Below are 12,869 nucleotides of genomic sequence, written 5' to 3'. Positions count from 1 at the left end.
CCCATGGGTATATTATGTGGCATCTCAGCTTCAACATATTCGGGGATGGGATGACCCTGGGGTAGGGGGAGCTCAGCGTATGTTGCTACATCATTATTTCCAATCAGATAAACTCTATGATGTTTTGGAGGCACATACGTTTGGGACACTTGGAGGCAAAATATCGACTATGCTGTTATGTCACAAACTTTGGGGGACGGTGAAAAAATTACAAGGAATAGAAGGTGTATTGCAATTTACTTCATTATGGAACATTCCATGGCTTCCAAATCTATACCAACTGGTGGCATTTGGCTCCTGGATTGCTGATAGGTGATGTGATTAAGGAATTCTCACAGCTGCAAAACGAATACGGGTTACCTCCCTCTGAATTCTATGAATACTTACAATTTAGGCACGCATATCGGGCGGAAGGCATTGCTCTGGAAGGAGGGGTACCCCGAAACTCAATAATACAGAGAATAGCTAATCTACACAGTTCTCGTGGACTGATCTCATTACTTTTTAACATTCTCTTAGACATTATATTGACAAACCCACAAAGGAAAATCACTGGTCAGATATACTGGATAGAGTTCCACAGCTGTCTTTAAGTGAATTCCATAGACTGTCCCATATATATGTGATACACCAGGTATACAGGACACCTCAATTCTTATTTAACATAGGATTTCGTTCAAGTAACCACTGTCCTAGATTCAAAACTAGCAAAGCAGATATGCTTCATATGATGTGGAACTGTCCTAACTTGGTGTCCTTTTGGAAGAGTGTTGTAGCAATGATTAACAGGGTTTATTCAATTGACGTAGAGCTTTCCCCATTAGTATGTATACTGGGATATGTTGAAGATCTGACTATTGATGAGTATGACAAAATTGCGGCGGCACGTATGTTATATATGGCAAGAAAATTGATAGCCCAAAAATGTATCGCAGATCTGAAGCCTATGATATCAGAATTTATTGATAAAGTTAACTGGCTAGTAAATTTGGAAAAAGATATATACCTAAAAAGAGATGCTATCTCTAAATTTGACAAAATATGGGGTCTATGGATTGATGGCTCTGGTTTGACATCTAGGGAACTGAGGAGATTTCTCCTCGGCTTGCTTTGAGTTACGTTTATATGATGCCTCAAACTAAACTTTTTTGAAAATTAATTAAAATGTTATTAGTACTTTCACAAGTTATATGTAATTGGATTGACTATTGTTACTATGTTCAAATATTTGTTCATCTAATTATGCTGGTTTGGCAGAGCCAAGATGTATAAATAACTCATGTTTAATGCTTCTTAAGGTTGGGGGTAGAGAACTGTGTTTCTCCAATGTTTGTCTGGTTGTTGTTGTTGTTGTTGTTTTTTTTATTTTTACCTTTGTGAAAATCTTTATACAAATTAATAAAAAAACATTTGATTTAAAAAAAAAAAAAGATCTGCTGCTGGCAGCTGCCTTTGCAATTGCCAAATTGCCAATCAATCACAACCAACTTCACAGATTTGCTCGATGGGAGACAAGTGCGGAGACACTGAATTCCATATGATAGCAAATTTAGCCCTTGCAGGCCACTCACAGTAGCACAACATCGTGGTGTTATCGTGTTGAAAATCAACTCCTTGGACACTTTCAGGTTCCCTCTAGCAGACCTCCTTATGCTGTTTGCCATGTGGTCTCCAGACCAATATCAAGCTATCACTACACTATGTATGTGTAATTATATGTGTGCGTCACTATGTATTTGCTACAGATGTGTGACATTGTGCCCCATGAAAGTTGGTATTTAGTGATGGCATCATGACGGGAGTTAGCAAGTAAATAAACTGGATCAAGAAATGAGGCTGGGCTATTTCTATTGTGAAGAATGCATCCACCTGTAAAGGAAAAGAAGGTAACCACCTTTAACATGCTGAAGAGCGGGATAACCACTCGAAACGCATGTTACTCTGTTATGTTTTTACTCAACATTCAATAAAGAAGATTTTATGCTTTATCCATGTGGCTGGACTAAAAATGCATTTTTGAACTACCTTTAACCCCTTTTCAGGATTTGCCATACATTTACATTTCAAGTTGAGAGCACATGTATGGAATGAACTCAGAGGGTGAGCCCACCCCATTCCCAGCAGATGGAGGCTGTGTTATGTAGCCATCATCTTCCTCTAACAGCAGCGAGTAGAGCTGTGCTACACTCACTGCTATTGACCTCTTAAATGCCACTGCCCATCATGGTGGGTTGCCAATGGGTTGACACGACAGCCGAGAGTCTGCTGAAGAACCCTATGTCTTCCACGATGGTGCTCCTTTGAAAACCCTGTCACTGTGATTCATAGGAGACTGTGATTTCTAAAATATACTGCAATACTCTTGGATAGAAGTAAATAGTGCAAACAATAGCAGGTTCAAAGTCCCAGACTAAAAAAAAGTAAAAAAAATTTTTTAAAAAACATGCAAATTTGAATTATCCACATGTTCCTCCATTTAAAAATAAATATAAAAAATAAAATTGTTATAATATTTAATTAAAATAAATTAAATAGTAATTTAAATATAAAATTCATTAACCCGATCGGTAAACGCTGTAAATAGAAAACAAAATTTGCTAGAATTGTAGTTTTTCAGTCGCCACAACTCAGGAAAATAATTCAATAAGAAGCAATTAAAATTACATTATCTCTCCAAAATTGTATCAATAAAAACTATAGCTTGTCCCACAAGAATCAAGTCTTAAAAAACTCAATTGACTGAAAAATTTTAAAAAAATACATGTCTTGAAAAATGGCGATACAAACAAAATAAAAATTGGGGGGACAAATTTCCAATTTTCTTTCCAACACCAAAATAATAATAAAAACTTGACAAATTTGTACAAGTGGTGAATCATATAATACAAGGTCATTTTTAGCATACAATGAACACCGTGAAAACAGTTCTCCAAAAACAATATAGGAATCATGTTAAAATGAATGGTGTCTTTCAAAACCACAGCTTGTATTACAAAAAATAAGACTTCATATGGCTGTGGTGGTGGAAAAAAAAATTATGAAAAAAACAATGAAAATTGTCCGTCAGGAAGAAGTTAAATAGGTTGTCCAGGCTTGGTGTTAAAGTCTCCAATTGCTCTATGTGACTATAGACTTATGAATCCTCATAGCGGGCACTGTCAGGATTCTCCTGTGCCAGGAGCGGGCGGGCTTATGACCTCCATATGCGATTTGCTTACATGCATTGATGTGCCGACTAAACATGCATATGCATGCTCACTACAAGTGAATTGAGCAACCCTGGACACTTCTAGTCGGAATATGGCCAGAAGTATGCAAATCGCATACTTCTGGTCACATGACCGCTCAATCCCAGTGATGGCACAGGAGAATTCTGACAGTGCGCACTGTGCACGTTGTGAGGATTCACAAGTCTGCAGTCACATAGAGTAACTGTACACTTGGGCCACAAGCATGGACAGCCCCTTTAAGGACAAAACGTAACCATATTAGAGAAATCTGCAGTCCAATGCCGGAGTATAATGTGGGGGCAAGCTACATCAGGGACAACTAGAAGACTAACGGCTGTATGTGACGACTGTGATGTAGCCACTGTGAAGTGAAGGCTACAACAGTGTGTCAGGGGTAGGTAACCATCAAAGATGTTGTGACCAATAGAGAGACAGAGACTGATGCACAGAGGGACAGTATTGAAATGCACGAACGGTGTATATTAAATGACAGGCAAGAGACCATTATGCAGCATGTGGGGGCGCTTTGTTCTAGGTTTGACTTGGTTAATGAATTGAGCTCTTAGGTTGTTAGTCAGCACCCTTCAGCCCCAAAAGTCAGTGCTTCAGGACTAAGGTAGCAAGGAAAAAGAATTATGTTGCCGCCTGAGGCCTAGGACTGTGTAGTAAGTATGCCTGGGTGCAGAGGGTAATAATCCATCAAGCTGACAGTCGCGGTTAGATGGGAAAAACAAACAGTGAGCTATCGTAATGTTGACTGGTGTGAATGGAGCAGAGGAGAATCTACTCCAATTAGCATTGTGTTTAATTATAACCATTTGTCATTTTTCTTTTGGAATTATTTCCGTTTTTATGTGAATATTTTAACCTTTATAAATATTTAAAAACACTTTTAATGTCATTTCTATATTGTTGATAGATCTGACCTTCATTATAGACTCGGCTGCAGTATATTTATCCTATGGAATAAGACCCTAGCGCCATTTAGCTGAAACCTTTGTTGTAGGGAACTCTAACATTTCCTGATTTTCTCTTTCAGTATACATAGATTTTTGTGTGGAAGGGGTTATCATGTCGGTGCCCATGAATCTTATGCGCTGCATATTCCACATTGAATAACAATCGCACACAAACTGCCTCCCATTATTTTTAATAGTAGATCCACATTGCCTTTCATACAACCATGGATTTTTCTGCTGTGGATTTGAAAACCACTCAAATAAGTGGGCCCAAACCAACAAAAAAAGAAAAAAAATAACATTCAGTGGGACACAGAAGAACATATCTCACAACTTTGCAGCCCTTACTGAGTAATTTTCCTCCTATTAACCCCTTTCTGACATGAGGCATAATAATAAGCCCCTGTGCCCTGGGTCTTAATGACCAGGTACGTATTATTAGGTTTCAGTGATCACGGCCGCACAGAGGCTGTGGGGGCACGATTGCCGCCAGGTGTCAGCTGATTCTGACAGGAGATGACTAGCCCAGGGGATGGGGATTACTCGGTACCCGGGCCTTTAGCCTGGCCTTAGGGATGTCGCGGTGGTCGGCTCCCGGGCCCGTACCCTGGGGTCACTCTTTAAAAGGGTGGATATTTGTTAAGTTTATAAAAGTTCGTGACGCCACCTGTGGCTTCTGGTGAGAATCACCAGCGCTGCGCAGTCCACTTAGGCCGATGATAAGGCAGCTGGATGGTATAGCTCCCCACAGGTGGAGCTAGGCCTCAGGGCAGCGTACGGAAAGGGGATGCAGGACAGAGGGGACCCTGCCGGGTCAGAGCAAGAACGGGGACGGACATGATAGTCACTTCAATACCTTTACTGGTGGAAATTCAGGCACATCCCGGAGCACTGTAGGGTGAAGGGTGCATATCAGGATCCTCCCCAATGAGCGGGTTTTGGGCCTCCTGTTTCTTGCTTCTGCATAGTAAGTTTCTGACCTGCCTGGAGCTAGGCCTAACTTTGTCTCTGTCCTGCACTGGCTGACCTTGTGGTAGGGCCTTTCCTTGGAGTACACGCTCCTCAGCTTGCGGGGCCTATGTGTCTCCTGGCTCTGTTACGTATCAGCACTTTAGCGATTCTGGGACTTGTAGTTCTCCAGGGATTCCGGTTATGCCTTACTGGGTCATAGAGATCCCGGTAAGCTTCGGACCCGGTGTCCGGTAAATTTTTCGGGGTGAGCAAGTTGAGCTCCTCTGCCCCCTATGTACTAACTCTCCACTCAACTTCGACCACGCTCGGGCCCTCACTAGGCTACTCACACTAACGGCAGCTTGCCGCGTTTCACCGATCTTATGGCGCCGGCACACCTAAAGCTCACTCCTCTGAGCTACAACTGAGTCTGAACTGTGCTCCACTGCAGACTGACCTCTCTCAGGCTCCTCTACTGCAGGAATTCTCTCAACAGGTTCTGCTCTCTGTCGACTCCAGTCTAGACTAACTGACTGACTGAGCTACCTAGTTCCACCTTCCCTATTTATCTCCCTAACGGGCTCCCTCTGCTGGTCTGAGGTGGAAGGTGGAGATGTGTGAATGGTTATGGGGGCCTCTTGTGGAGGAATCCATCAATGCACTCTTCCAGGATCTGTGATACCAAGCGCAGCTGGGCGTCACAGAGATGGCAGAACTCCTTAAACAACTCAGCCTCAAAGGCCGGGCCTTGATCCGTCAGCACCTGCTCAGGATAACCATGGGGTCTACAGAAATACGCTTGGAACGTCTTTGCTGCTGTTTCTGCCGTCAGGTCTTTGACGGGGGCGACCACCAGGAAACGTGAGTAGTGATCCACCATGGTCAGAGCATAGGAGTACCCTGACCTGCTGGGGGACAACTTGACATGGTCCAGGGCCACGATCTCCAGGGGCCGAGTCGTCTTGATGGGTTGCAGGGGTGCCTTCTGGCTGCTGAAGTCTTTTCTTCTTAGGCCACAGGGTCCACAGTCTCGGCACCACCTCTCAATGGAGCTGCGCATTCCTACCCAGTAGAATCGACACTTCAGCAGGGTCTCTAGCTTTTTCCAGCCAAAGTGCTCCGCCTGATGGTGGTAAGCTTCTAATACCATCTAGATGTCTGTCTTCGGGACCACTATCTGCCATACCATCTCATGGGTTTTTGGATTGACGTACAGTACAGACCAAAAGTTTGGACACACCTTCTCATTTAAAGATTTTTCTGTATTTTCATGACTTTGAAAATTGTACATTCACACTGAAGGCATCAAAACTATGAATTAACACATGTGGAATTATATACTTAACAAAAAAGTGTGAAACAACTGAAAATATGTCTTATATTCTAGGTTCTTCAAAGTAGCAACCTTTTGCTTTGATGACTGCTTTGCACACTTTTGGCATTCTCTTGATGAGCTTCAAGAGGTAGTCACCGGAAATGGTCTTCCAACAATCTTGAAGGCGTTCCCAGAGATGCTTAGCACTTGTTGGCCATTTTGCCTTCACTCTGCGGTCCAGCTCACCCCAAACCTTCTCGATTGGGTTCAGGTCTGGTGACTGTGGAGACCAGGTCATCTGGCGTAGCACCCCATCACTCTCCTTCTTGGTCAAATAGCCCTTACACAGCCTGGAGGTGTGTTTGGGGTCATTGTCCTGTTGAAAAATAAATGATGGTCCAACTAAACGCAAACCGGATGGAATAGCATGCCGCTGCAAGATGCTGTGGTAGCCATGCTGGTTCAGTATGCCTTCAATTTTGAATAAATCCCCAACAGTGTCACGAGCAAAGCACCCCCACACCATCACACCTCCTCCTCCATGCTTCTCAGTGGGAACCAGGCATGTAGAGTCCATCCATTCACCTTTTCTGCGTCGCACAAAGACACGGTGGTTGGAACCAAAGATCTCAAATTTGGACTCATCAGACCAAAGCACAGATTTCCACTGCTCTAATGTCCATTCCTTGGGTTCTTTAGCCCAAACAAGTCTCTTCTGCTTGTTGCCTGTCCTTAGCAGTGGTTTCCTAGCAGCTATTTTACCATGAAGGCATGCTGCATAAAGTCTCCTCTTAACAGTTGTTGTAGAGATGTTTCTGCTGCTAGAACTCTGTGTGGCATTGACCTGGTCTCTAATCTGAGCTGCTGTTAACCTGCGATTTCTGAGGCTGGTGACTCGGATAAACTTATCCTCAGAAGCAGAGGTGACTCTTGGTCTTCCTTTCCTGGTGCGGTCCTCATGTGAGCCAGTTTCTTTGTAGCGCTTGATGGTTTTTGCAACTGCACTTGGGAACACTTTCAAAGTTTGCCCAATTTTTCGCACTGACTGACCTTCATTTCTTAAAGTAATGATGGCGTCTCGTTTTTCTTTACTTAGCTGCTTTTCTCTTGCCATAATACAAATTCTAACAGTCTATTCAGTAGGACTATCAGCTGTGTATCCACCTGACTTCTGCACAACACAACTGATGGTCCCAACACCATTTATAAGGCAAGAAATCCCACTTATTAAACATGACAGGGCACACCTGTGAAGTGAAAACCATTTCCGGTGACTACCCCTTGAAGCTCATCAAGAGAATGCCAAGAGTGTGCAAAGCAGTCATCAAAGCAAAAGGTGGCTACTTTGAAGAACCTAGAATATAAGACATATTTTCAGTTGTTTCACACTTTTTTGTTAAGTATATAATTCCACATGTGTTAATTCATAGTTTTGATGCCTTCAGTGTGAATGTACAATTTTCAAAGTCATGAAAATGCAGAAAAATCTTTAAATGAAAAGATGTGTCCAAACTTTTGGTCTGTACTGTACCTCCTGCACAGCTTCTCACGGTAGATAAACAGCCGGCTTCTCTCATTCCACAGCTGCTTTGCTTGCAGAGACGCTTCCTTCTCCAGGGAGGCACCTTCTTGGGTTATCAGCTCCTTGATGCGGCTGACAACCGGGTCGCTGTCCTGGGTCTCTTTCCAGCTGTGGTGAGGCAGGGGGTTTAATGTCTTTCCACGCGGCTTCCTGGAGGTTCGTTGCTCGTGGATCATCCCACTCCGATGAAAGGCAGGTAGCTCTATCTCTTCCAGGTCATCCACTTCTTCTTCTGTGTCTGACTGGTGAGGCATCCTAGACAGAGCATCAGCGTTGGCGTTCTTGCGACCCGCCCGGTATTTAATTGTAAATTGGTAGTTTGACAGCCGAGCCACCCATCGTTGTTCCAGTGCCCCCAACTTAGCTGTTTCAAGATGGGTCAAGGGGTTGTTATCAGTGAAGGCAGTGAACTTGCTGGAGGCTAGATAGTGCTTGAACCTTTCAGTGATGGCCCAGACCAAGGCCAGGAACTCCAACTTAAAGCTGCTATAGTTCTCTGGGTTCCTCTCAGTCGGGCGGAGCTACCTGCTTGCGTATGCGATTACCTTCTCTTGGCCATTCTGCTTCTGACTTAGAACAGCACCCAGTCCTTCGTTGCTGGCATCTGTATACTGCAGGAACGGTTGGCTGTAGTCAGGGTAGGCTAGGATCTCATCGCCGGTGAGGATCTCCTTCATCTCCTGAAGTGACTCGGCTTGCTCCTTACCCCAGTGGAATGGGGGATTTCTGCCTTTGGGGGACTGCCCTACCAGGAGGTCTTGCAGAGGAGCTGCTTTCTTAGTGTAGTCTTTTACAAACCTCCGGTAGTATCCTACTAGTGCCAAGAACTGATGCACCTCCTTGAGGTTCTTCGGCTCTGGCCACTTCTGGATGGCTGTGACCTTCTCCGGGTCTGGTGCTACCCCTTCCGGACAGACAATGTGCCCCAGGTACTGTACCTTCTTCTTGAGCAGGTGGCACTTTGAGGGTTTCAACTTCATCCCTGGAGAACACTATTACATTGTCCAGGTAAAGTAACACAGTCTAGAAGTTGCGGTGTCCCAGGCAGCACTCCATCAATCTCTGGAACGTTCCGGGGGCATTGCAGAGTCCAAACGGCATACTGTTGAACTCGCAGAGTCCCATCGGGGTGGTGAAGGCCGTCTTCTCCCGATCCTCCTCGGCCACAGCTACTTGCCAGTACCCACTAGTAAGGTCAAGGGTGGAAAAGTAATTTGCAGACTTTAAGGCAGCTAGGGACTCCTCTATGCATGGTAAAGGGTATGCATGTTTATGTGTAATGCTGTTTACTTGACGGTAATCTACACACATTCTCATGCTCCCGTCCTTTTTCCTAACTAGCACTAGAGGAGCTGCCCAGGGACTACAACTATCCCTTATTACTCCTACCTTCCTCATGTCATGCAGCATTTCTTTTGTCTTCTGGTAGGGAGCTGGGGGTATAGGCCTATAATGTTCCTTGATTGGGGAATGGTTGCCTGTGGGCATAAGATGTTGAACCCCCTTAACCCTCCCGAAGTCAAGTGGATGTTTACTGAACACCTGCGAGTTTTCTTGAACCACCCGGTGTACACCCTGTTTTTGATGGGTAGGAGTAGTGTCTGTCCCAACATGGAGCTGTTGACACCAATCCTCCACCTGGGTTGCAGGGTCATTATCCTCCACTTCGTCTGGTGAAGTTAAGGACTCCGCCTCGTGAATGCAGTTGTTATTTACAGCATGTAATTTGGCAACAGTGGCATAACGTGGCAGTTTGACCTCATCTTCCCCTATGTTGAGAAGACGGACGGGCACCCTCCCATTACGTACATCTACCACTCCCCTGGCGGTTAAGAGCGTGGGTCTATGCTCGGAGCAAAGGGGTTCTACTACCGCCTGGTAGCTCTGTCCTCTAAGACCTATGGCAGCTCTACACCAGATGAGCATTTCACTCATTGGGGGGATGACAATGGGTATTGGGTCTGTTACCCGCACGTTACCGATTTCACCATCTGTTAACCTTACTTGCTGTTGATACATCAGGACTCGGATTTCCTTCTGCAGCACCCTCCTCTGTCCTGGTCTGGCAGTGTCAGCTATCTGTTGGAGCAAGAACACAACCTCTCCCAAACAGTTACCAACAATGTTAGTGCCAAGTACCATATACGGATTGGTGTCATCAGGATTAGTCTCTACTACAATTAGTCCCTGGTCCTTCAGCTCCACTCTCCCCACCTTTACAGTCACATTCTTAACCCCGAGTAGGTTAAGGGGGAGTCCATTTGAGGCATATACAGTCAAATTTGGAGCAGGCGCACGTAGGTCATCCATGGACCAGAACCTCTTGTAGAGGACGTCAGGCATGATAGTTACCTGAGATCCTGTGTCCAGCAGGGCATGCGTCGGGATCCCGTCCAATACAATGGACAGGAAAGGTCTTTCTTCGACGAACCTGTTGTACCAGCCTGATGGGCCTGGTGAGTTTACTCCTGGGTGTCGGCCCTCGGACCCAGGGTTTTCTCGTTTAAAGGACAATTCTGGGCGATGTGTCCGGTCTTGCGGCAGCGGTAGTAGGTAGGGTCCTTCGGTGGACGACGCTGGTCACTGGTCCTCGTGGAGGGTGGTGTTTGCCTCCTCCTCCTGCGCATCCAGGGGACATCCTCAGGGCTATCGGCTAGCAGGATTTTCCCTCCTTCCTCGGGCTCCATCCGCAGCTGCAGAGCACTCAGCACATAGGTCAGGGTTTTGCTCAACTGACGCACCTCAGAGCGCAGACTGTCCAGTTCTTTAGGAGCCGTTGCTGGAACCTTAGCTTCAGCAGCCACTGGGGACAAGGTAGGTGTAGCAGGCACTGGGGTAGCCCCACCCTGGTAACGTTGGATGGCATTTGTTTCCAGGGGCTGCAGTCCTTTTATAGCCATGTCCTTAAGTTGTCAAAGGTGGCATCTGGATGATCCAGGGACCACCAACGCACAGTCCTGCTCTCCTCTGGAGACCTCAGTCCCCGGACAAACTGTTCCTTCAGCATTTTGTTCTCATTCTCAACGCTGGTTGGACTAACCTGGTTCAGAGCCCGCAGGGCCCCTTGAAGACGCCAGGCGTAGTCCCGAACATTGTCCTCCGGCTGTTGGGAACAGCTGTAGAACCTCATCCGGAGGTCCGCCTCAGTAAGATCCTCAAAGACAGTCTGTAGTTTTTGGTATATTGCGGACACTGACTCCTGGTCTGCGGCCGACCATGTTTCCACTTCCCGTTCCGCAGCACCGGTCAGTTGTCCTAATACAACGGCTGATCTTTGTTTGCCGGTCATAGAATACATGTCTAAGATACCACATATCTTCCGTTTAAATCCAGACAGGGTATCTGGTTTGCCGTTGTACTGGGGGAGCCACTTTGCTCCAGGAATGTACAGTAAAGTCATAGGAATGACAGGTGTTACAGGCGCTGCTGGTGGAGCGGCGGCTTCGGCCTGCTCATCATCGGGCGCGGGTTGAACCTCAGGGACGTTGGCCGGCATGTCGGCGTTCTGCTGCTTGTCGGACATCTTGGCGCCCCCCTAGTTAACCATGGCCTACCTTCTAGCTTTTCTTCCGGTAGGCCGCAGCTCCGCAGGTGACAGTTGTCTTCAGGACCTTGCGTCGCTGGCGTCCTACGTCAGAGTGTTCAGCGACGCTCCTTACAGGACCTGGCGCTTCAAACTTTGACGTCAAGCCGTGGGGCGTGTCCGTAGCTTCGCGCTCTTTTGCAGGTACGCCCCTAATTTTCCCGCGGTTACGCCCTTCTTCTTGCTCAGTGGCCCAACAATGGCGGCAACCTTCACCACAACTTTACGTTCACAGTTCAGAATAAAGGCGCACAGTACCCGGTGGCAACGGGCAAAACACGGCGTCGTTGCAGCGGGCACGCTATCCTGTTCGTGACACCGGAAGAGATGACTAGCCCAGGGGATGGGGATTACTCAGTACCCGGGCCTTTAGCCTGGCCTTAGGGATGTCGCGGTGGTCGGCTCCCGGGCCCGTACCCTGGGGTCACTCTTTAAAAGAGTGGATATTTGTTAAGTTTATAAAAGTTTGTGATGCCACCTGTGGCTTCTGGTGAGAATCACCAGCGCTGCGCAGTCCACTGAGACCGATGATAAGGCAGCTGGATGGTATAGCTCCCCACAGGTGGAGCTAGGCCTCAGGGCAGCGTACGGAAAGGGGATGCAGGACAGAGGGGACCCTTCCGGGTCAGAGCAAGAACGGGGACGGACACGATAGTCACTTCAATACCTTTACTGGTGGAAATTCAGGCACATCCCGGAGCACTGTAGGGTGAAGGGTGCATATCAGGATCCTCCCCAATGAGCGGGTTTAGGGCCTCCTGTTTCTTGCCTCTGCATAGTAAGTTTCTGACCTGCGTGGAGCTAGGCCTAACTTTGTCTCTGTCCTGCGCTGGCTGACCTTGTGGTAGGGCCTTTCCTTGGAGTACACGCTCCTCAGCTTGCGGGGCCTATGTGTCTCCTGGCTCTGTTACGTATCAGCACTTTAGCGATCCTGGGACTTGTAGTTCTCCAGGGATTCCGGTTATGCCTTACTGGGTCATAGAGATACTGGTAAGCTTCGGACCCGGTGTCCAGTAAATTTTTCGGGGTGAGCAAGTTAAGTTCCTCTGCCCCCTATGTACTACCTCTCCACTCACCTTCGGCCATGCTCAGGCCCTCACTAGGCTACTCACACTAACGGCAGCTTGCCGCGCTTCACCGATCTGATGGCGCCGGCACACCTAAAGCTCGCTCCTCTGAGCTACAACTGAGTCTGGACTGTGCTCCACTGCAGACTAACCTCTCTCAGGCTTCTCTACTGCAGGAACTC

The sequence above is a fragment of the Phyllobates terribilis genome, unplaced genomic scaffold (assembly GCF_046119375.1).
Source record: "Phyllobates terribilis strain yellow unplaced genomic scaffold, ASM4611937v1 Scaffold_11__3_contigs__length_659146591, whole genome shotgun sequence".
Lineage (NCBI taxonomy): Eukaryota > Metazoa > Chordata > Amphibia > Anura > Dendrobatidae > Phyllobates > Phyllobates terribilis.
This window is presented reverse-complemented; position numbering follows the sequence as displayed.